General features: G+C 43.4%; 1 protein-coding gene and 1 long non-coding RNA gene across 3 annotated transcripts in view; both read right to left on the reverse strand.

Annotated features, from left to right (window-relative positions):
* Positions 1-21,709, reverse strand: part of LOC117527882 (carbonic anhydrase-related protein 10-like) — a 230,611-nt gene that overhangs the window by 40,090 nt on the left and 168,812 nt on the right. The window lies entirely within an intron of this gene.
* LOC117527884 lies at positions 861-21,558 on the reverse strand. Its single transcript, XR_004565632.1, has 4 exons — positions 21,156-21,558; positions 14,325-14,329; positions 4,466-4,476; positions 861-871 (listed from the first exon to the last, which is right to left on the reverse strand). It is a non-coding gene; the product is annotated as an uncharacterized LOC117527884 (long non-coding RNA).

A 21,709-nucleotide genomic window follows, 5' to 3' on the forward strand; every position in this document is an offset into this window, starting at 1 on the left:
ATTCATGCATTTATTTCCTCTAGGCTGGACTATTGGTTTCTTCCTGTTAAAAGGGAGTTTTTCCTTCCCACTGTTGCCAAGTGCTTGCTCATAGGGGGTCGTTTTGACCGTTGGGGTTTTTCATAATTATTGTATGGCCTTGCCTTACAATATGGAGCGCCTTGGGGCAACTGTTTGTTGTGATTTGGCGCTATATAAGAAAAAAGTTGATTGATTGATTGATTGATTGAATTGTGAGTGACAGGAGAGCAATCAGTCCTCACATGATGTTGCTTTCAGGAAATGTGGGTACTTTGATAGATAATGACTTAACACTTTCTCTCCACTGTATTGTCTTGATACCTGTAAATAAAGTGATGCTAAAGATGTCTATTACAAGTAATTCTAGACCACTCTTGGTCATTTTTGATGTTTAAAAACTGGAAAATATTGTAAGATTATATAAGATTGTAAAGTTTAACACCTATACCTAAAAAAAAGATGTGTCCCAAATCCACACAAGACCGTGAACGCAGCGTAGCATCGCCGCATCGCCACATGAAAATGAGGCGGGTCGCTCATTTTACAGGCTGCAGTGGAGTGTTACGAACTTTATAATTGACACACAGAGAGACCTGGCTCAGCAGATCTGAAGAAAGCTTTAATATGGCCACAACCAAGCAGACCGCCGGTAAATCCAAATCCAAAGCCGCCCGGAAGAGCGCTCCGGCTACCAGCGGTGTGAAGAAGCCTCGCCATTACAGGCCTGCCACTGTGGCACTCTGCCGCTACCAGAAATCCACCGAGCTGCTGATCCACAAGCTGCCGTTCCAGCACCTGATGAGAGAAATCGCTCAGGACTTGAAGACCAACTTTCGCTTTCAGAGCTCCGCTGTGATGTTCTTCAGGAGGCCGACGAGGCTGACCTGGTCGGCAGCTTGTGGATCAGCAGCTCGGTGGATTTCTGGTAGCGGCGGATCTCTCTCAGCGCCTCAGTGTCGGGCCTGTAACGGTGGGGCTTCTTCACACCGCCGGTAGCCGGAGCGCTATTCTGGGCGGTTTTGGATTTGGATTTACGGGCGGTCTGTTTGGTTTTGGTCATATTAAGCTTACGCTGTGAAACTGCCTGCCACTTTGTTACATCGTCATTAAAGTCACTATCCGGTACAACATACGGATCCACTGAACCAACTGCAACACATCGATCACAATAGACATCTTTATCTCAAGGGTTTAAAGCCTCGTAATAAGCTTTCATTCTCTCTGTTTTCTTTCATGCGCCAGCCGTGTAGTAAATAAACGATGGAGACGGGAGCAGAATCATTATCTATCAAAGTACCCACGTTTCCTGAATGCAACATCATGTGAGGACTGATTGCTCTGCTGTCACTCACAATTCCGCGTCCCTCTCAATCGAAGCCATGCCCTCCCACGCCAGAACGGGGCCAAAAGTTTGAAACTGAAAAAATAAGATCTGAAAGTGAAAAAAAGATCTGAAGGTGAAAAAAAGAAATATGAATGAAAAATTAATTATTTGATCAAAATAATTACTGCTGAATCAAAAATTTATTTAAACTGAAAAATATATCTTACACTTATTTTTATTTTAATAGTACTTTTTAAATGATTATAAAATTCAAGAACAAACACTGAATTTTCAGTTTAAAAATTTATTTTTTCAATCTTTTTTATTTTCAGATTACAAAACTTTTGGCCTTGATTTAGCTCCATAGAACTACACATCAGCTATGAAACATTTAACAGGTAGGTGCTCACCTGATTTTAAGTTTTATAAATATTTGTAGCTGTTCAGCTTTATTTACAACGTTATCGGTCTAAAAATTATCGGACTAAAATTTATCGCAAGATAATTAGTCCGATAATGGTTTTTAAAGTTATCTAAAAAGATAATCCGATAATGAATACATTATCTTCGATAATTATCGGTTATCGGATTATCGGAACTGTGCCCACCACTGTGTACACCTTGTTTCTAAAATTATTTTTGCATGCTAAACTGTTTTGTTATACTCCATGTTTACACTGCAACATATAATATATAGCTCTTTAAGTCTGATTTTTAAGGTTTTAGAGCAAAAAAACAAAACAAAACAAAAACAACCAACAAACCAAACAGCAAACAATCAAACAAGCTAAAGCTAAATTCACCATAGTAAAAGCTAGTGGTAAACAGTTCTGATAATTTCAGCTGAATGTTTTACTGGTTTATCCTATCACAGTACACTTTTCAGGTAATGGATTACAGGTTATCAAAGTTAATATTTCAGTTAGCTGTACCTACCATTGACTTCCAGGCAAAATGGTACAATTAACGTCAAGTAACCGATTCTCAATACCAGACATCAATGGCTCTGTGATTTTATAGATTGGGGTGCAAGGATTGGATGACTGTGGAAGCCTATGACTGTAATACACACAAAGCACATCCAAGAAGGACACATCCAGACTGGACAAGTTGATCAGGCAGGCTAGCGCCGTGGTTGGCATGAAGCTGGACTCTCTGGTGACGGTGGCAGAGAAGAGAACACTGGACAAACTGCTGGACATTATGGACGATGCCAGTCACCCTCTGCACACCGTCATCAGCAACCAGAAGAGGCTCTTCAGCCACAGACTGCTCCTTCCTAAAGTGCAGGACCAAAAGACTGAAAAAGTCCTTTGTCCCTCAGGCCATCAGACTGAACAACTCCTCACTCAGTTGGAGGAGGAGTAACAGGAAGACAGAGAATGGGAAGGAGAGGAGCAGTAGTCACCAGTAAACCAGCATTGGTCAGTATGTCTGGTATTTATATTCGTGTATTTATATTTGCAAACTGTTTTGCTTTTTTACTTTCACGTTTGATAGTCTGTGTGCTTCTTACCCTGTGTGCTGCTATACAATGCTGCTGGAACCTCAACTTCCCTGAGGGAGTCTTCCCAAGGGATCAATAAAGTTCTACCTAATCTAAATATGATTTCTTTCACCAAGGAAATTATAGTTTCACTTGTATCTGTTGGTTTCTGAATTTAGCAAAATTACAAAACGTTCACAAAACAGGACTAAAATTTAGTCAAACATGATTGTTCCTGAAAGTAAATTTGTCTTGGACCACAGAGTATGCAGAAAGTGCAAGGCTACATACACTGTACACAACAGCTATGTAACCTGACATACATTAGAGTACAAATATAACATTTAAATAATTAAATAAGACAAAATATGAGAAAAAGACCTCTTCACATCTTGACAAAGGTATGGATAAAGTAAAATATCACTTTAGCATCCAAATGAAAGAGTTGAGTTCAAATGGCGCTTTAAAAAAGCATGCACTGTTGCACGCCACTGTACAGTAGTGTTCAGAATAACAGCAGTGCTATGTGACTAAAAAGATTAATCCAGGTTTTGAGTATATTTCTTATTGTTACATGGGAAACAAGGTACCAGTAGATTCAGTAGATTCTCACAAATCCAACAAGACCAAGCATTCACGATATGCACACTCTTAAGGCTATGAAATTGGGCTATTAGTAAAAAAAAAAAAAGTAGATAAGGGGGTGTTCACAATAATAGTAGCATCTGCTGTTGACGCTACAAACTCAAAACTATTATGTTCAAACTGCTTTTTTAGCAATCCAGTGAATCACTAAACTAGATTTAGTTGTATAACCACATTAATTTTGTTTTGCTCGTTTACCAGTGTGCTTGGGGTCATTGTCTTGTTGAAACACCCATATCAAGGGCATGTCCTCTTCAGCATAAGGCAACATGACCTCTTCAAGTATTTTGACATATCCAAACTGATCCATGATACCTGGTATGTGATATATAGGCCCAACACCATAGTAGGAGAAACATGCCCATATCATGATGCTTGCACCACCATGCTTCACTATCTTCACTGTGAACTGTGGCTTGAATTCAGAGTTTGGGGGTCGTCTCACAAACTGTTTGCGGGCCTTTGACCCAAAAAGAACAATTTTACTCTCATCAGTCCACAAAATATTCCTCCATTTCTCTTTAGGCCAGTTGATGTGTTCTTTGGCAAATTGTAACCTCTTCTGCACGTCTTTTATTTAACAGAGGGACTTTGCGGGGGATTCTTGCAAATAAATTAGCTTCACACAGGCGTCTTCTAACTGTCACAGCACTTACAGGTAACTCCAGACTGTCTTTGATCATCCTGGAGCTGATCAATGGGTGAGCCTTTGCCTTTCTGGTTATTCTTCTATCCATTTTGATGGTTGTTTTCCATTTTCTTCCACATGTCTCTGGTTTTTTTGGTCCATTTTAAAGCATTGGAGATCATTGTAGATGAACAGCCTATAATTTTTTGCACCTGCGTATAAGTTTTCCCCTCTCCAATCAACTTTTTAATCAAACTACGCTGTTCTTCTGAACAATGTCTTGAATGTCCCATTTTCCTCAGGCTTTCAAAGAGAAAACCATGTTCAACAGGTGCTGGCTTCATCCTTAAATAGGGGACACCTGATTCACACCTGTTTGTTCCACAAAATTGACGAACTCACTGACTGAATGCCACACTACTATTATTGTGAACACCCCCTTTTCTACTTTTTTTACTAATAGCCCAATTTCATAGCCTTAAGAGTGTGCATATCATGAATGCTTGGTCTTGCTGGATTTGTGAGAATCTACTGAATCTACTGGTACCTTGTTTCCCATGTAACAATAAGAAATATACTCAAAACCTGGATTAATCTTTTTAGTCACATAGCACTACTATTATTCTGAACACTACTGTATCTACCAAGCTCAAGAACTGCCTTGGTATCCTGGAAGGAAACCACCAAAGTAAACCATAAGAAGATGAAGGAATATTCCACCATTGACTTCCTGGACTCACCATTGCTGATGAGACCGGCAACAGGAAACGGTCAGGGGAATGTCCATGTACCACCTGGGGAGGTGAGGACACACCTGTTGTCTGGCTGCATGGCTGCTATCAAGATCAAGGACTCAACACGGTTCCATAGTGTGGTGGATGTAGAGCCAATTAACACCAGCACTTTCTCCCAGACATGACTAGACTAATTTGCTGCATTCACCTATTCATTACCACTGTTTGTATATAATAAATGAGAATGCACTGAGCCTCATTGTAAATGCGCTGAGCCAGTGCTGCTGTTGTACGAAATTATTCCATTACTCATCAGCACAGAATGAATTCACAGATTAATCCTTTGAGAAAAACTGCATTATTTATTATTATTAAAAAAAACAAAAAAAAAAACAATTGAGAATCCGAAGCGTAAATTACCTTGTTCTTGACTGAATAAATGTATTCATGCTTAGGAAATAAAAGCAATGAAAAGCCTAAAGCTGCACATACAAGTCATTTTACTGAATGGTTTCCTTTTAAGAGCTTTGCTCAATGCACATTTGGAGGTTGTGCACATTTTGGGGTGAGCTCACTGCATTGGCTCCCATTACAAAAATATAAACATACTCTCAGTTAATAGAGTACAAGCAGGTTACGTCTGTTAGATGTATGGTCTTAGAAGACCATACCGGCATGAGGCAAATATTCAAAGCCTTCCTTCTTATTCCGTTGAGTAAATGATGGCTTCAAAGTATGTGGAGAGAAGAGAGACTGAAAAATAAGAGGGTTAAGACAGAGGACGAGGACTATAAAAAGGATATAGATAAAGACAAAAGCCAGAAGGGGAAGGTGGGACATAAAACAGGAAAGAAATTAACATTTTTAAAAGCAGGGATAGAATGAGGAAGGACACAAGAAAATGAGAACGGGAAGAGAAAACGGCATGACTGGATAAGTGATTACTTGAGAATGGACAGGGAGGAAAGTTGACAATATTAGAAACAGCATAGATATAATTGATGAAGTAGAGCTGTGATAGCTGAGTGGGTTAGGGACTTAATGAGGATTCCATGCCTTGGCTCAGAAGTGTGCACAGTGAGGTGGAATGAAAGAACACACATTTTTTTTTGGTGGTATTTCTCGAAATGCTGTGACTGAAGGGTAAACATATAGAAGCTTTCAGCTTAATTCCCACTTTGCTTCTAAAAGATACCATGGCATTGTTGTTCGCTTTGAAGTTTTTCAATGAATGTCAAAGGAATGCAAAATAGATTGCAGGTAAAAGGATGTCATCACCCACACATCCCAGAAATTATAACATCCAACCCAACACTAAGTGCATTGTAATGTCTCCAAGTCAGTAACCCATGTTACAAAAAAAAAAAAAAAAAAAAGCAAACAAATGGAAAGACATTTCTGGAGTCAGGAGGAGAAGTGTTACTAACTTATAAAATTATTCATGCATTAGCATCTTCCTACCTAGCTGACCTAATTATACTCTACGTACAAGCCCATGCTCTGTGTTCTCAGGGTGCAGACTACTTTGTATCCCTAAGGTTGGTTAAATAAAGTGGGCAGGCCACAGAGCCTTCTCTTATCGTACACCTGTCTTGTGGAATGATCTCCCTGCAAAGATAAAAGAGTCAGATTCCATAGAGACATTCAAGTCCAGACTAAAGACACATCATTCTCCCTGTTGTATGACAACCATACCGGTGTAATATGGAACTATGCTTCCTTTCCTTTTAAGTCAGATTATTGGCAACAGAACAGGCCTCAGCCTCACTACATACAAATTCTGGGTCTGTAAGTGAAGCTCAGGGCTAGCTACTGGCAACCAATTTAGTAATCTCTCTACTTCCCTGTCAATCTACTGTTGAATTAATGCCTGAAGTGCAGTTATTTCCAGCTAACTGATTCTGCTCTTTTTCTCTGTGTCTGAGGCACTGACTACACCAATGGTGGATGCTGGCCCTGCACCCTAGGGTGCTGGACTGACCTCAGGATAGGGATCGATCCAAATTTTTTCACTTCCGATCGGATCTGATCTCAATATCTGAATTTGGATATCTGCCAATACCAATACTTTTCCGATCCAATACCAGAGCTCTGTTTGCTTTAATATTATTATCATTATTGTTGATTTTATATGAGGATTTTCTTACAAAGGAGACCTGAAAGTTCAGCTACAATTTGCCAGAAAGTGTATCTAAGATGAAAGGCTAGATTTGATGTTTTGGTGAAAGAATTAAGTGCTTTTATTTTATAGACTTTTATAGCCTTATTTAAATAGACTTAATATAATTTAAATAGACTTGAGGAAAAAATTATGGAATCATGAAAAACAAAAGAACGCTCCAACACATCACTAGTATTTTGTTGCACCACCTCTGGCTTTTATAACAGCTTGCAGTCTCTGAGGCTTGGACTTAATGAGTGACAAACAGTACTCTTCATCAATCTGGCTCCAACTTTCTCTGATTACTGTTGCCAGATCAGCTTTGCAGGTTGGAGCCTTGTCATGGACCATTTTCTTCAACTTCCACCAAAGACTTTCAATTGGATTAAGATCCGGACTATTTGCAGGCCATGACATTGACCCTATGTGTCTTTTTGCAAGGAATGTTTTCACAGTTTTTGCTCTATGGCAAGATGCATTATCATCTTGAAAAATGATTTCATCATCCCCAAACATCCTTTCAATTGATGGGATAAGGAAAGTGTCCAAAATATCTACGTAAACTTGTGCATTTATTGATGATGTAATGACAGCCATCTCCCCAGTGCCTTTACCTGACATGCAGCCCCATATCATCAATGACTGTGGAAATTTACATGTTCTCTTCAGGCAGTCATCTTTATAAATCTCATTGGAACGGCACCAAACAAAAGTTCCAGCATCATCACCTTGCCCAATGCAGATTCGAGATTCATCACTGAATATGACTTTCATCCAGTCATCCACAGTCCACGATTGCTTTTCCTTAGCCCATTGTAACCTTGTTTTTTTTTCTGTTTAGGTGTTAATGATGGTTTTCGTTTAGCTTTTCTGTATGTAAATCCCATTTCCTTTAGGCGGTTTCTTACAGTTCGGTCACAGACATTGACTCCTGTTTCCTCCCATTCGTTCCTCATTTGTTTTGTTGTGCATTTCGGTTTTTGAGACATATTGCTTTAAGTTTTCTGTCTTGACGCTTTGATGTCTTCCTTGGTCTACCAGTATGTTTGCCTTTAACAACCTTCCCATGTTGTTTGTATTTGGTCCAGAGTTTAGACACAGCTGACTTTGAACAACCAACATCTTTTGCAACATTGCGTGATGATTTACCCTCTTTTAAGAGTTTGATAATCCTCTCCTTTGTTTCAATTGACATCTCTCGTGTTGGAGCCATGATTCATGTCAGTCCACTTGGTGCAACAGCTCTCAGATGTGATCACGCCTTTTTAGATGCAGGCTAACAAGCAGATCTGATTTGATGCAGGTGTTAGTTTTGGGGATGAAAATTTACAGGGTGATTCCATAATTTTTTCCTCAGAATTGAGTGAGTCCATATTTTTTTCCCTCTGCTTGGTCTAAAAAAGTAACCGTTACTGACTGCCACAATTTTTTTTTCCTGATTTCTTATAGTGTTTCTTAAAGCCAGAAAGTTGCCATTTGAAATGACTTTAGTTTTGTGTCATGTCTGTGATCTGCTTTTTTTCTACAAAATTAAACAACTGAATGAACATCCTCCGAGGCCGGTGATTCCATAATTTTTGCCAGGGGTTGTACAACCTGTAAAAAACATTGTGACTGTTAGAATGGCCTAAGCAGTGGGTCACTCCTGTCTGCTTGAGGTTTCATCCTCATTATCACTAGCAGGAGTTTTCCTTACCACTGTCACCTGTGTGCTTGCTCGGCGGATGGTAAGGTTAGACCTTAGTCATGTGAAGTGCCTTGAGGCAGCGCTGTTGTGATTTAGTGCTATATAAATAAAGTAAATTGAACTGAATTGTAAACTATGCTGGCACTATGACAGGTAAAAGGGAGAGAACTGGCTGATGTGATGGAAAGGAGAAAGGTAGATATCCTGTGAGTACAAGAGACAAGTTGGAATGGGAGTAAGGTTAGGTGCATCAGGGGTGATGTTAAACTATTCTATCATGATGTGGATAAGAGGTGAAGTGGTGTAGATGCAATCCAGTGTCTGCAAAGTGATGAGTGTGCAGCTTGAAATTAAAGGGTGATCATGAATGTCATCAGTGCATATGCCCTGCAAGAGAGGTTTGACATGAAGGACAAAGAAGACTTCAGGAGGGAGTTAGTTGAGGAGGTGGAGAATGTAGTGATGAAAGACCCAATGTAATTACTGCAACTATTACTATATAATTACCTTAATGCACAAAGTTGTCAAATTTGGTATATTTCATAATGATAGGTTGGTTAATTTTGTGCATACTGTCTGACAACAAAAACATCATGGCAGCCATGATAAAAAAAACAAAAGAAAAAAATGAATAACACATAACACACACGCACACACACACACACACACACACACACACACACACACACACACACACACACACACACACACACACACACACACACACACACACACACACTCGAACTGAAGCATTCACGGTAAAGTCACACTCATAATCCAGAAGAGGATAGATGAATACACAGGCAGAGAATGATGGTGTATGACCTAAAATTTCACAGGATGGAAAAACTTGGACATGATTTACCCATAAATTTTTGAATAAATTTGACAGTGGTTATCATTGTTCAACAATGATATAATGTACAAAGTCCACAGTGTTTGAAGTGGCTCTGTTGTAAACATTCTGACTGATAGAGGGTCCAAAAGTTTATAGGCTGAGGAAATATAGTGTATGGTTATGCATATCATTTTTGGAAGAATCTGGATAATGTATTTTCTACATTATAGTGTTGAAAGAACAATATCATTATCATTAGTATTTTATATGATTGTGTGTCTTTTTTTATTGTTTTTATTTATTTTACTTCCTTTACCTTTTTATGGTTTAATTTTTTTATTATTGTGTTTTAATCTTATTTCATTTTATTCTGCTTTTATTCTGCTTTTAAATGATGTTTGTGAAGCACCTTGAGGCGATTACTCGTGATTTGGCGCTATATCTTCTTCTTCTTTCGGCTGTTCCCGTTAGGGGTCGCCACAGCAGATCAATCGTTTCCATCTCACCCTGTCCTCTGTATCTTCCTCTGTCACACCAACCACCTGCATGTCCTCTCTCAGCACATCCATGAACCTCCTCTTTGGTCTCCTTCTCCTCCTGCCTGATGGCTCCATCCTCAGCATCCTTCTCCCTATATACCCTGGGTCCCTCCTCTGCACATGTCCAAACCATCTCAATCTCGCCTCTCTGACTTTGTCTCCAAACCGTCCCGCCTGAGCTGTCCCTCTGATATGTTCATTGCTAATCTTGTCCATTCTTGTCACTCCCAAAGAGAATCTCAACATCTTCAGCTCTGCCACCTCCAGCTCTGCCTCCTGTCTTTTTATTAGTGCCACTGTCTCTAAGCCATACAACATAGCTGGTCTCACTACTGTTTTGTAAACTTTCCCCTTCACTCTTGCTGATATTCTTCGGTCACAAATCACTCCTGCCACCTTTCTCCACCCACTCCACCCTGCCTGCACTCTCTTCTTCACCTCTCTACCACACTCTCCATTACTTTGAACAGTTGACCCCAAATATTTAAACTCATCTACTTTCACCACTTCTACTCCTTGTAACTGCACTATTCCACTGGGCTCCCTCTCATTCACACACATGTACTCAGTCTTGCTTCTACTGACTTTCATTCCCCTTCTCTCCAAAGCATATCTCCACTTCTCCAGACTAGACTCAACTTGCTCTCTACTCTCACTACAGATCACAATGTCATCTGCAAACATCATAGTCCATGGGGACTCCTGTCTGATCTCATCTGTCAACCTGTCATCACCACTGCAAACAAGAAAGGACTCAGAGCTGATCCTTGGTGTAATCCCACCTCCACCTTGAATGAGTCTGTCATTCCGACTGCGCATCTCACCGCTGTCACACTATTCTTGTACATGTACTGCACTACCCTAACATACTTCTCTGCCATTCCAGACTTCCTCATACAATGCCACAACTCTTCTCTTGGCACCCTATCATACGCTTTTTCTAAGTCCACAAACACACAATGTAACTCTTTCTGTCCTTCTCTGTACTTTTCCAACAGTATTCTCAGAGCAAACATTGCATCTGTAGTGCTCTTTCTCTGCATGAAACCATATTCCCTCCACCTTCTCAGCACACACTCCTCACTTGTCAGCACATTACCATGTGCATCTTTTACCACCCTAACCTGCTGCACATCCTTTCCAGCTCTGTCCCTTTGTCTGGCCAATCGGTACAAGTCCTTTTCTCCTTCCTTACTATTCAACTTCTTGTACAGCTCGCAATATGCCTTTTCCTTTGCTTTTGCCACTTCTCTTCTCGCCTTATGCCGCATCTCCTTGTACTCCTGTCTACTTTCTTCATCTCTCCGACTATCCCAAAACGTTTTCGCCAACCTCTTTCTCCTTATGCTTTCCTGGACCTCTTCATTCCACCACCAAGTCTCCTTGTCTTCCTTCCACTGTCCAGATGTCATACCCAGTACTGCCCTAGCTGTCTCCCTCACCACATCTGCAGTACTCTTCCAGTTGTCCAAAATTTCTTCCCCTCCAACTAGTGCTTCTCTCACCAGTCTTCCTCCTTCAGCTTCCACCATCTGATCCTTTGTTGAGCTCTCACTCTCTTCTTCTTCTTTACCTCTAAAGTCATCCTACAAACAACCATCCTATGCTGTCTAGTGACACTCTCTCCTGCTACCACCTTACAGTCTGTGATTTCTTTTGCATCTCCTATAAAGAATGTAGTCCACCTGTGTGCACCTTCCTCCACTCTTATATGTTACCCTGTGCTCCTCCCTTTTCTTAAAGTAGGTATTCACCACAGCCATTTCCATCCTTTTTGCAAAATCAACTACCATCTGTCCTTCCCCATTCCTATCCTTGATACCATATCTACCCATTACTTCCTCATCACCTCTGTTCCCTTCACCAACATGCCCATTGAAGTCTGCTCCTATCACCACTCTTTCATGCTCAGGCACACTCTCCACCACCTCATCTAACACACTCCAGAAATCTTCTTTCTCCTTCATCTCACAACCTACCTGTGGGGCATATGCACTGATGATATTCATCATCACCCCTTCAATTTCCAACTTCACACTCATCACCCTGTCAGACACTCGCTTAACCTCCAACACACTTTTAACATACTCTTCCTTTAAAATGACCCCAATACCATTTCTCTTCCTGTCCTCACCATGGTACAACAACTTGTACCCACCGCCGATGCTCCTGCTCTTACTTCCCTTCCACTTGGTCTCTTGCACACACAATATGTCTACCTTTCTCCTCTCCATCATATCAGCCAGCTCTCTCCCTTTACCAGTCATACTACCAACATTCAAAGTCCCCACTCTCATTTCCACCCTTCTAGTTTTCTTCTTCTCCCGCTGTTCGTGGCAACGTTTTCCTCCTCTTCTTCGTCGTCTTCGCCCAGCAGTAGCCCAATTTCCACCGGCACCCTGTTGGGCAATAGCACCGGTGGCGGACGTTGTTAACCCGGGCCGCGACCGATCCGGTATGGGAATTCGATTCTGAGTCTGCATAGTTGGGTTGGCTTGTTTTACGCCGGATGCCCTTCCTGACGCAACCCTCCTCATTTATCCGGGCTTGGGACTGGCACTCAGAATGTACTGGCTGCACACCCCATGTGGCTGAGCGCTATATAAATGAATAAATTCTTATTATTATATTATTAATGCGATGGATGGATGGATGGAAGCACAGACTGAGTGAGATTCCATATCCATGGTCATGGTGAGGCTGACAGGGGTTAAAAAAAATCTAAGCATGACCAAGTTTTTAAAATCATAATTTTATATATTATCTGTCTTTTTTCATTCTGTGTGTGTCGGGGTGGGGGTGGGGGAGATCAAGGTCGACTTGTTTCACACAGTGTTGGGAAGGTGTCGTAGCACGGACCCACAACAGGGGGCGCAAATGAACGGACAATGAGTAAGCCAAAAGGTAACAATTTAATGTTGTGACAATACACAACTAAATATACAGAAATTGCAAAGTCAATTAACACCAGGTGACGTGTGGGCAGGCTCGAAGATAGAAGACCCCGACGAGAGAGAGGCCGCGTCCCACACGGCCTCCACCACCAACGGTCTGAAGAACACCGGAGCCGCCAAGTCCCGAGTCCCCAGGTGACCTCTGTCTTCGGCTGTCGAACCCGGTACTGCTGGCAAAAAGCAGAGACAAGATGAATGAGTGTAAGTCCTTACACTCAGTGGTCTACAGTCTGTACACAGTCAGGAGGAGGACCTCCACCTCCGAATCACACACTCGTGCAGCTCCTTGTGTAACCACTTATCTGTAGCGCAGTCGTCGTCGTCACGCCACACGCCAATTCCCCAGATAAGGGCGAACACCACAGGATACCGGCTGCAACAGAAGTTCAGAATTCACTCAACGATATGAGTCAGCAGAGACGTTACCTCTCGGTAGTCGATTTCTCGGCGGGGAGGTGGAGTTGCAGTCCGGCTTAAATACTGGTGTAGATGAGTGACAGCTGTCACTTCCTCTGGGTCTGGCGCCCTCTCGTGCTTGGAGCCCGCACTCCAAGCAGGGCGCCCTCTGGTGGTGGTGGGCCAGCAGTACCTCCTCTTCAGCGGCCCACACAACACACAGAGGTCATTTATCAGGAAAAGAATAACTCAGTTTGTTCTCTTCTTTTTTTATTATGAGTTGAAATTGAAATTTAAAACACAGTTACAACAGCAATATTTGATGAATGTTACAAGAAATGTGTCCTTCCTTTTAGGACATCATACACATGCAGTTACGGTAATATGATTGGTGTTGGAAAAAAGCTTTTATATCTGTGGACCTGTGGCAAAATCCTATTATATTATCCTTAAAGGTCCACAGCAGTCACTGTAATGTCTGAGTTCATAATATAGAAGCATCATCCACATTATGTTACTTGCAGCCACTGACAAAACTAAAACACTGACAAAATATAACTCCAAAGTAGAAGTTAAAAGCAATTTCACCTGCCTTTCCTCACTGACTTCATTATATTCTGGTCTGGTTTCATTCTAAAATAAATTTTCTGAAACATAAAATCTTATTGGAAATGATAATCCATCACAGCACAAAATGTGACTGATCAGGTTTTTATCAAATGCACATATTTTAAATTTTATTGGCAGCAGAAAGTTGAGGAGTGAAGAAGTGCCACAAAATGTCATTATTCTGAATTTGAGGCTGCCAAAAAAGTTTTAACATGAGAGAAAAGAAGCAATGGGCTTTAAGCTTTTTTAGAAATGAAAGAAACTGAGAAACATGCTCATTTTAAGCTAAATGCGAATTCAACCACACCTGCTCCGAATTTAAAACATGCACCTGATGATAACAAACCTGTTTACATAAGATGTATTGCATTGGCATGACAGCTGTGGGGTGATTTGATTTTCATTTCAGCAGCCGCAAAGACAGACAGATGAATGAACTGTATGTAGACTGACATTATACTTGCAACAATAAATAATTAACACATTTTAATGCAATTTCTATGACTAGGTTAGAGGTCACGGATGAAAAAAAATTTTTTTTTTAAAACATTTCAGTGATTAAAAAAAACAACTCCTGACTGCTATCTAGATACAAGTTGACTTTCTGGTTATCATTTTTCCAAACGCTCATCAACGAAACACACAAAGAGTTCCATACAAAAATAATCCAAAAACGGAAAAGCTGTTAGTTCAGGTGGTGAGTCTATATGTAATTACGTATTTATAATTTTGACATTGTAACATGTTCAAATTAATGTGTACTTTTAAGCTAGGATCTCACGGAGCCGAAAATGCTGACAAACATTGCGAATTTTGGGTTTTGTCGGGGTTCGTAAAAGGTTGCAAAACAGTTTGCAAACATCACTGAGTTATGGGTAAAAAATAAAAAAAAGGTTTCTCCACAGAAGATCGGGAGTGGTGGAAATGCCATTTTCAAAGACAAAGGTGGAAAGCGAGGACTGGATGTAGCAGCACTGTAACAGAAACGCCGCTGATGTAAATACATATATGCACATGAGCCATTGTCATTCAGCAGTGCATCAGCAATGAATAGGCAAAGCATCTGGTGTGAAACAGGTATAAGAGTCTTCCTTGTAGCAAGCCCACACATGTCTACAGTGTGGCAGACAGGACCTATGGTATTAATTTCAATTTATTTTCAATTTATTAATTTATATAGCGCCAACTCACGACAAAGTCGCCCCAAGGTGCTTCACACAATTCACAACAACACAAATTAATCTAAAATCAAAATTAAAAGCAAGAAAAGCACAATAAAAAGATAAAACACAGAAGAATAAAAGGAAATTACAAAGCAAACACAAACAAATTAAATTAATGATAAGACAGTCTAAAAAAGTGGGTCTTCAGTATTGATTTAAAAGTCTCCACCGTGTCAAACTGCTGAATAACAGCAGGTAGATCGTTCCAAAGAGTCGGACCATGGTAGTAGAAGGCTCTATACCCCACAGACTTCTTGTTCATCCTCGGAACACACAGAAGCCCTACGCCCTGCGAACGCAAGGGCCTTGCAGGTACGTAGGGCTTAACCAAGTCTGCCAGGTAGGAAGGTGCCAGTCCATGAACAATTTTATAAAACTTTAAAATCCGATCTGGCAGAAACCGGTAGCCAATGAAGGGATGCCAGAATGGGAGTAATGTGGTCAAACCTTCTACTTTGTGTCAAAAGTCTGACAGCAGCATTCTGTACCAACTGAAGTCATCAAATGCTAGACTGCGGTAGGCCAGAAAATAAAACATTACAATAATCCAATCAGAACCTCCATGACCAGTAAAAAATCAAGGACCGAGATGTTGCCCGGTATGGCGGAGCCGGGGCCCCACCCTGGAGCCAGGCCTGGGGTTGGGGCTCGCACGCGAGCGCCTGGTAGTTGGGCCTTAGCCCATGGGGCCCGGCCGGGCTCAGCCCGAAAGAGCGACGTGGGCCTGCCCTCCTGTGGGTTCACCACCTGCAGAGGGGGCCATGGTGGTCGGGTGCAGAGAGGATTGGGTGGGGGTCGAGGGCAGGTGGCCCGGCGGCCCAGTCCATGCTCACAGCCCCTGGCTGTTGGGACGTGGATTGTCACCTTGCTGGGGGGGAAGGAGCCTGAGCTTGTGCGGGAGGTTGAGAGATACCGACTAGAGATAGTCAGGTTCACCTCCATGCACAGCTTGGGCTCTGGTACCCAACTCCTGGAGAGGGGCTGGACGCTTCATTTTTCTGGCGTTGCCCACGGGGCGAGGCGGAGAGCTGGGGTTGCATTGCTTATTGCTCCCCAACTCAGTCGCCATGTGTTGGAGTTCACTCCGGTGAACGAGAGGGTCGCATCCCTACGTCTTCGGGTTGGGGACAGGTCTCTCACCGTTGTCTCTGCCTACGGGCCGAGCAGCAGTGCAGAGTACCCGACCTTTCTGGAGTCCCTCGAAGGGGTACTAGATAGTGCTCCGACTGGGGACTCTATTGTTCTCCTGGGGGATTTCAACGCCCACATGGGCGGCGACAGTGAGACCTGGAGGGGGGTGATCGGGAAGCATGGCCTCCCCGATCTGAACACGAGTGGTGTTCGGTTGTTGGACTTAGTCACAGTTTGTCCATCACGAACACCATGTTCGAGCACAAGGGTGTCCGTAAGTGCACGTGGCACCAGGACACCCTGAGCCGGAGGTCGATGATTGACTTTGTAGTCGTATCATTTGACCTTCGGCCACATGTCTCGGACACTCGAGTGAAGAGAGGGGCAGAGCTGTCGACCGATCACCACCTGGTGGTGAGTCGGATCCGCTGGGAGGGGAGGAAGCCGGTCAGACCTGGCAGGCCCAAACGTATTGTGAGGGTCTGCTGGGAATGACTGGCGGAACCCTCTGTCAGCGAGGTCTTCAACTCCCACCTCCGGGAGAGCTTCTCCCAGATCCCGGGGGAGGTTGGAGACATGGAGTCCGAGTGGACCATGTTCTCCACCTCCATTGTCGATACGGCCGCTCGTAGCTGTGGTCACAAGGTCTCTGGTGCCTGTTGCGGCGGCGGTGGGTGGACACCGGAAGTAAGGGATGCCGTCAAGCTGAAGAAGGAGTCCTACTTATCTTTGTTGGTAGGTGGGACCCCAGAGGCAGCTGACAGGTACTAGCAGAACAAGCGTGCTGCAGCCCGTGTGGTCGCAGAGGCAAAATCTTGGGTCTGGGAGGAGTTCAGGGAGGCCATGGAGGAGGACTATCGGTCGGCCGCGAAGAGATTCTGGCAAACCATCCGACGCCTCAGGAGGCGGAAGCAGCTCTCCACCAGCACTGTTTACGGTGCGGGTGGGGAGCTGTTGACCCTGACTGGGGATGTTGTCGGGCGGTGGAAGGAGTACTTCGAGGATCTCCTCAATCCCATCGTCACGTCTTCCGAAGAGGAAGCAGAGACTGGGGACTCAGAGGCGGACTCATCCATTACCCAGGCCGAAGTCACCGAGGTGGTTAGAAAGCTCCTCGGTGGCAAGGCTCCTGGGGTGGATGAAATCCGTCCTGAGTACCTTAAGTCTCTGGATGTTGTGGGACTGTTTTGGCTGACACGCCTCTGCAACATCGTGTGGCGATCGGGGACAGTGCCTCTGGATTGGCAGACCGGGGTGGTGGTCCCTCTGTTTAAGAAGGGGGACCGGAGGGTGTGTTCCAACTATAGGGGGATCACACTGCTCAGCCTCCCCGGTAAGGTCTATTCCAGAGTACTGGAGAGGAGAATTCAACTGATGGTCGAACCTCTGATTCAGGAGGAGCAGTGTGGTTTTCATCCTGGTCGCAGCACACTGGACCAGCTCTACACGCTCCATCAGGTGCTCGAGGGTTCATGGGAGTTCGCCAAACCAGTCCACATGTGTATTGTGGATCTGGAGAAGGCGTTCGACCGTGTCCCTCGGGGCACCCTGTGGGGAGTGCTCCGGGAGTACGGGGTCCGGGATCCTTTGCTAAGGGCTATCTGGTCCCTGTACGACCGCAGCAGGACCTTGGTTCGCATTGCTGGTAGTAAGTCAAACCTGTTTCCAGTGCACGTTGGCCTTCGCCAGGGCTGCCCTTTGTCACCGGTTCTGTTCATTATTTTTATGGACAGAATTTCTAGGTGCAGCCAGGGTGTAGAGGGGGTCTGGTTTGGGAACCACAGAATCTCGTCTCTGCTGTTTGCGGACGATGTGGTTCTGTTGGCTTCGTCAAATCAGGACCTTCAGCGTGCACTGGGGCAGTTTGCAGCCGAGTGTGAAGCGTCCGGGATGAGAATCAGCACCTCCAAATCCGAGGCCATGGTTCTCGACCGGAAAAAGGCGCTTTGCCCTCTTCAGGTCGGTGGAGTGTCCTTGCCTCAAGTGGAGGAGTTTAAGTATCTCGGGGTCTTGTTCACGAGTGAGGGACAGATGGAGCGTGAGATCGATAGACGGATCGGTGCAGCATCTGCAGTGATGTGGTTGCTGTATCGGACCGTCGTGGTGAAGAGAGAGCTGAGTAGGGCAAAGCTCTCGATTTACCGATCGATCTACGTTCCGATCCTCACCTATGGTTATGAGATTTGGCTCATGACCGAAAGAACGAGATCGCGAATACAAGTGGCCGAGATGAGTTTCCTCCGCAGGGTGGCTGTCTCTGTGGAGTGATGTTTTCTGAAAGCAGACTGATGTGGCTCAAAAAGATCATTCTCAGTAAGATGGTCTACAAGCTGCTGTGAAACCACTTTTTCCAGAATTTTAGAACAGAAAGACAGATTTGATATTGGCCTGTAATTACTCAATACACCAGGGTCAAGCCCAGATTTCTTAAGCAATGGTTTAATCACTGCAGATTTAAAACACCCAGGAACAGAACGAGAGGTTAATGAAAGATTAACAATTTCCAACACAGTAGGCCCAAGAACGGGACACAGGTCCTTAAACAATTTTGTTGGTATAGGATCAAAAAGGCAGGTTGTGCTTTTTGTAGATGTCACAAGCTTTGCTAGCGCGTCTACTGAAATAGTATCAAATTCTGTAAATCTAGGTGTCACCTCATTATTAACACCCACCTCCACAGCAGGGTGCAGAGATTGAGCCAAAGCATGTTTAGATATGCTCAATCTAATGTTTTCTATTTTCTTCTCAAAGTACTCCAAGAAGTCTTGAGCTATGAACGGAGAAGGACTAACAGGTGACTGACCATGAATAAGAAATGCTACAGTATCAAACAAAAATTTTTTAGTTGTGCTTATTTTTATTGATCAAATCCGAATAGTAAGCCTGCTTTGTAGTCCATAGTGCATGCTTATACTCTGCAACTGCATCATGCCATGCAGAGTGGAACACCTCTAATTTAGAGCTACGCTACTTCCATTCCAGACCTCTAGCCTTGTGCCTGAGGTCCCGCAAGTAACCATTAAACCAAGGCGACTGCACTTTGGGAAGGGAAGGCCTTAATAAAGGAGGCGCAATCTCATCAAGTGTAGTTTTGAGTACCAAATTCAAACCATCCACTAGACTGTCCACTGATTGAGCATTCTGCAAAGTTGAAGCTAAAAGACCAGGAAATCTGGCTTCAAGTTCAGTCCTAGTTGAAGGTATAATGCATCGCCGCAGTAATAGGCCAGGTTTTTGCTCCACTAAACGCGGTAATGCAAATGTAAACTTAATAAGTGAATGGTCAGAGACCACCTGTTGTGTGGGCCACCAGAAGAGGAGGTACTGCTGGCCCACCACCACCAGATGGTGCCCTGCCTGGAGTGCGCGCTTCAGGCACGAGAGGGCGCAGTCACCATGGACACAGCCGGGAGTGACAGCTGTCACTCATTATCTCACAACAGCTGTCACTCATCTGCACTTCATCTTGCCACTCCATAAAGACCAGACTTCATCTCCACCTCGCTGCCGAGATATCGTCTACCTTAGGAGGTAATTTGTTCTCAGCCATTGTTTTGTCTACCACAGACAGTGTTTGCTTGTGCTATTTTTGCAGTAGGTTTTGTGAGTGCTTGCAGCTGGAGGCTGGGTTTGGACTGACGTCTTCACTCCAAACCTTTGATAAGTACACATACTACTGCACGTGCCAGCTTTCTGAATGAGAGGTGGAGGTGGAATTTCCACCATTGTTGTTACTGGGTGTTCACACACCCACATCTGATTGTCTCTGCTCCTCGCCAGCAGTACCAGATCCGACACGCGGAGACGGTGGCCATCTGGGGTTTTCGGGACTTGGCGGCTCCAGTATTCTCCAGGTTCGGTGGCGGAGGAAATCGTGTGGTTCCGGTTCTTCTCAGGACAGACGTCCTCTATCCTCGAGCCTGCCCACACGTCACCTTTGTTAATTGACTATTGTACACATTCTGTAATCTGCTGTGTTTGGTTGTGCTTTTCACAACAGTAAAGTGTTCATATTTGACTCTTTCATTGTCCGTTCATTTACGCCCCCTGTTGTGGGTCCGTGTCACTACACTTTCACAACACCACCGATGCAATGGGCAGTATACCAGCATTCATGACAGCAACAGCTCGTATCAAAACCAAATCCAGGGTATTACCACTAATATGTGTTGAGCCCTGAATACACTGCTGAAATCCCAATGCATCTACAATCTCCATAAATTATTTATAGAGGGGATCACAGGGCCGAGTATTAAATAAGCAAAACAAAGCTTTATGGATTGGTCTTTCATGTCACTCAACCATTATGTACTCATTTTATTCTCATTCGATACCCTTTTAAACTGGTGAGTTACAGGATGATAGCATTTATTGTTTTTGAGTTATGGTGTGAACAAACTGGAGGGGATAGACTCATCTAGCTATTCACTCACTGCATTTAACAGAGTACTGGGCCATAGAAGAAGCATGCCCTACAGAAGCCCTGAGACCCACTGGTACTGGTGTGTACACACTAGATGGGGAGGTCCGTCCATCACATTTACTTCCCTGGACAAGGCCGGGGTACTACCCATTTAATGTCTCATTAAATGGGTAGTAGTGTTATGTTATGTAGTAGTGAGTATTGTGATATAGTGAGGAATCTTGGGGTAATTTCTGATCCTATGTTCTCTTTTGACCTCCACATCAGGGACATCACAAGGACTGCTTTCTTCCATCTGCGAAATATAGCGAAGATTCACCCCATCCTGTCTATGGCTGATGCTGAGACCCTGATACATGCTTTTGTTTCTTCTAGATTGGATTATTGCAATGTCCTATTTTCAGGATTACTGCAGTTCAGCATTGGGGGTCTCCAAGTGGTTCAGAATGCTGCTGCCAGACTTCTGACATGAAGCAGAAAATTTGACCACATTACACCCATTCTGGCATCTCTTCACTGGCATCCTGTTTCTGTGAGAGCAGATTTTAAGGTTCTCCTACTAGCTTATAAAATTGTTCACGGACTGGCACCTTCCTACCTGGCTGACTTAATAAAACCCTACGTTCCGGCCCAGGCTTTACCCTCGCAGGATGCAGGACTATTTTGTGTTCTTAGAGTGAATTAAAAAGTCTGCGAGGCAATGAGCTTTCTCTTATCAGGCCCCCTTTCTGTGGTAGTCTTCCAGTGTTTATAAAGCAGTCAGATTTTGTGGACACTTTTAAAGCCAGATTGAAGATGCACTTGTTCTCCATTTCATTTAGTTAGCATAACTGTTACTATGCGTTTTATTTTTGTTTTTATTTCTTTTAATATTCATATTTCATTTTCTCTTTTAATTATTTTTTTAAAT

Source organism: Thalassophryne amazonica, chromosome 16 (assembly GCF_902500255.1).
Source record: "Thalassophryne amazonica chromosome 16, fThaAma1.1, whole genome shotgun sequence".
Taxonomy (NCBI): domain Eukaryota; kingdom Metazoa; phylum Chordata; class Actinopteri; order Batrachoidiformes; family Batrachoididae; genus Thalassophryne; species Thalassophryne amazonica.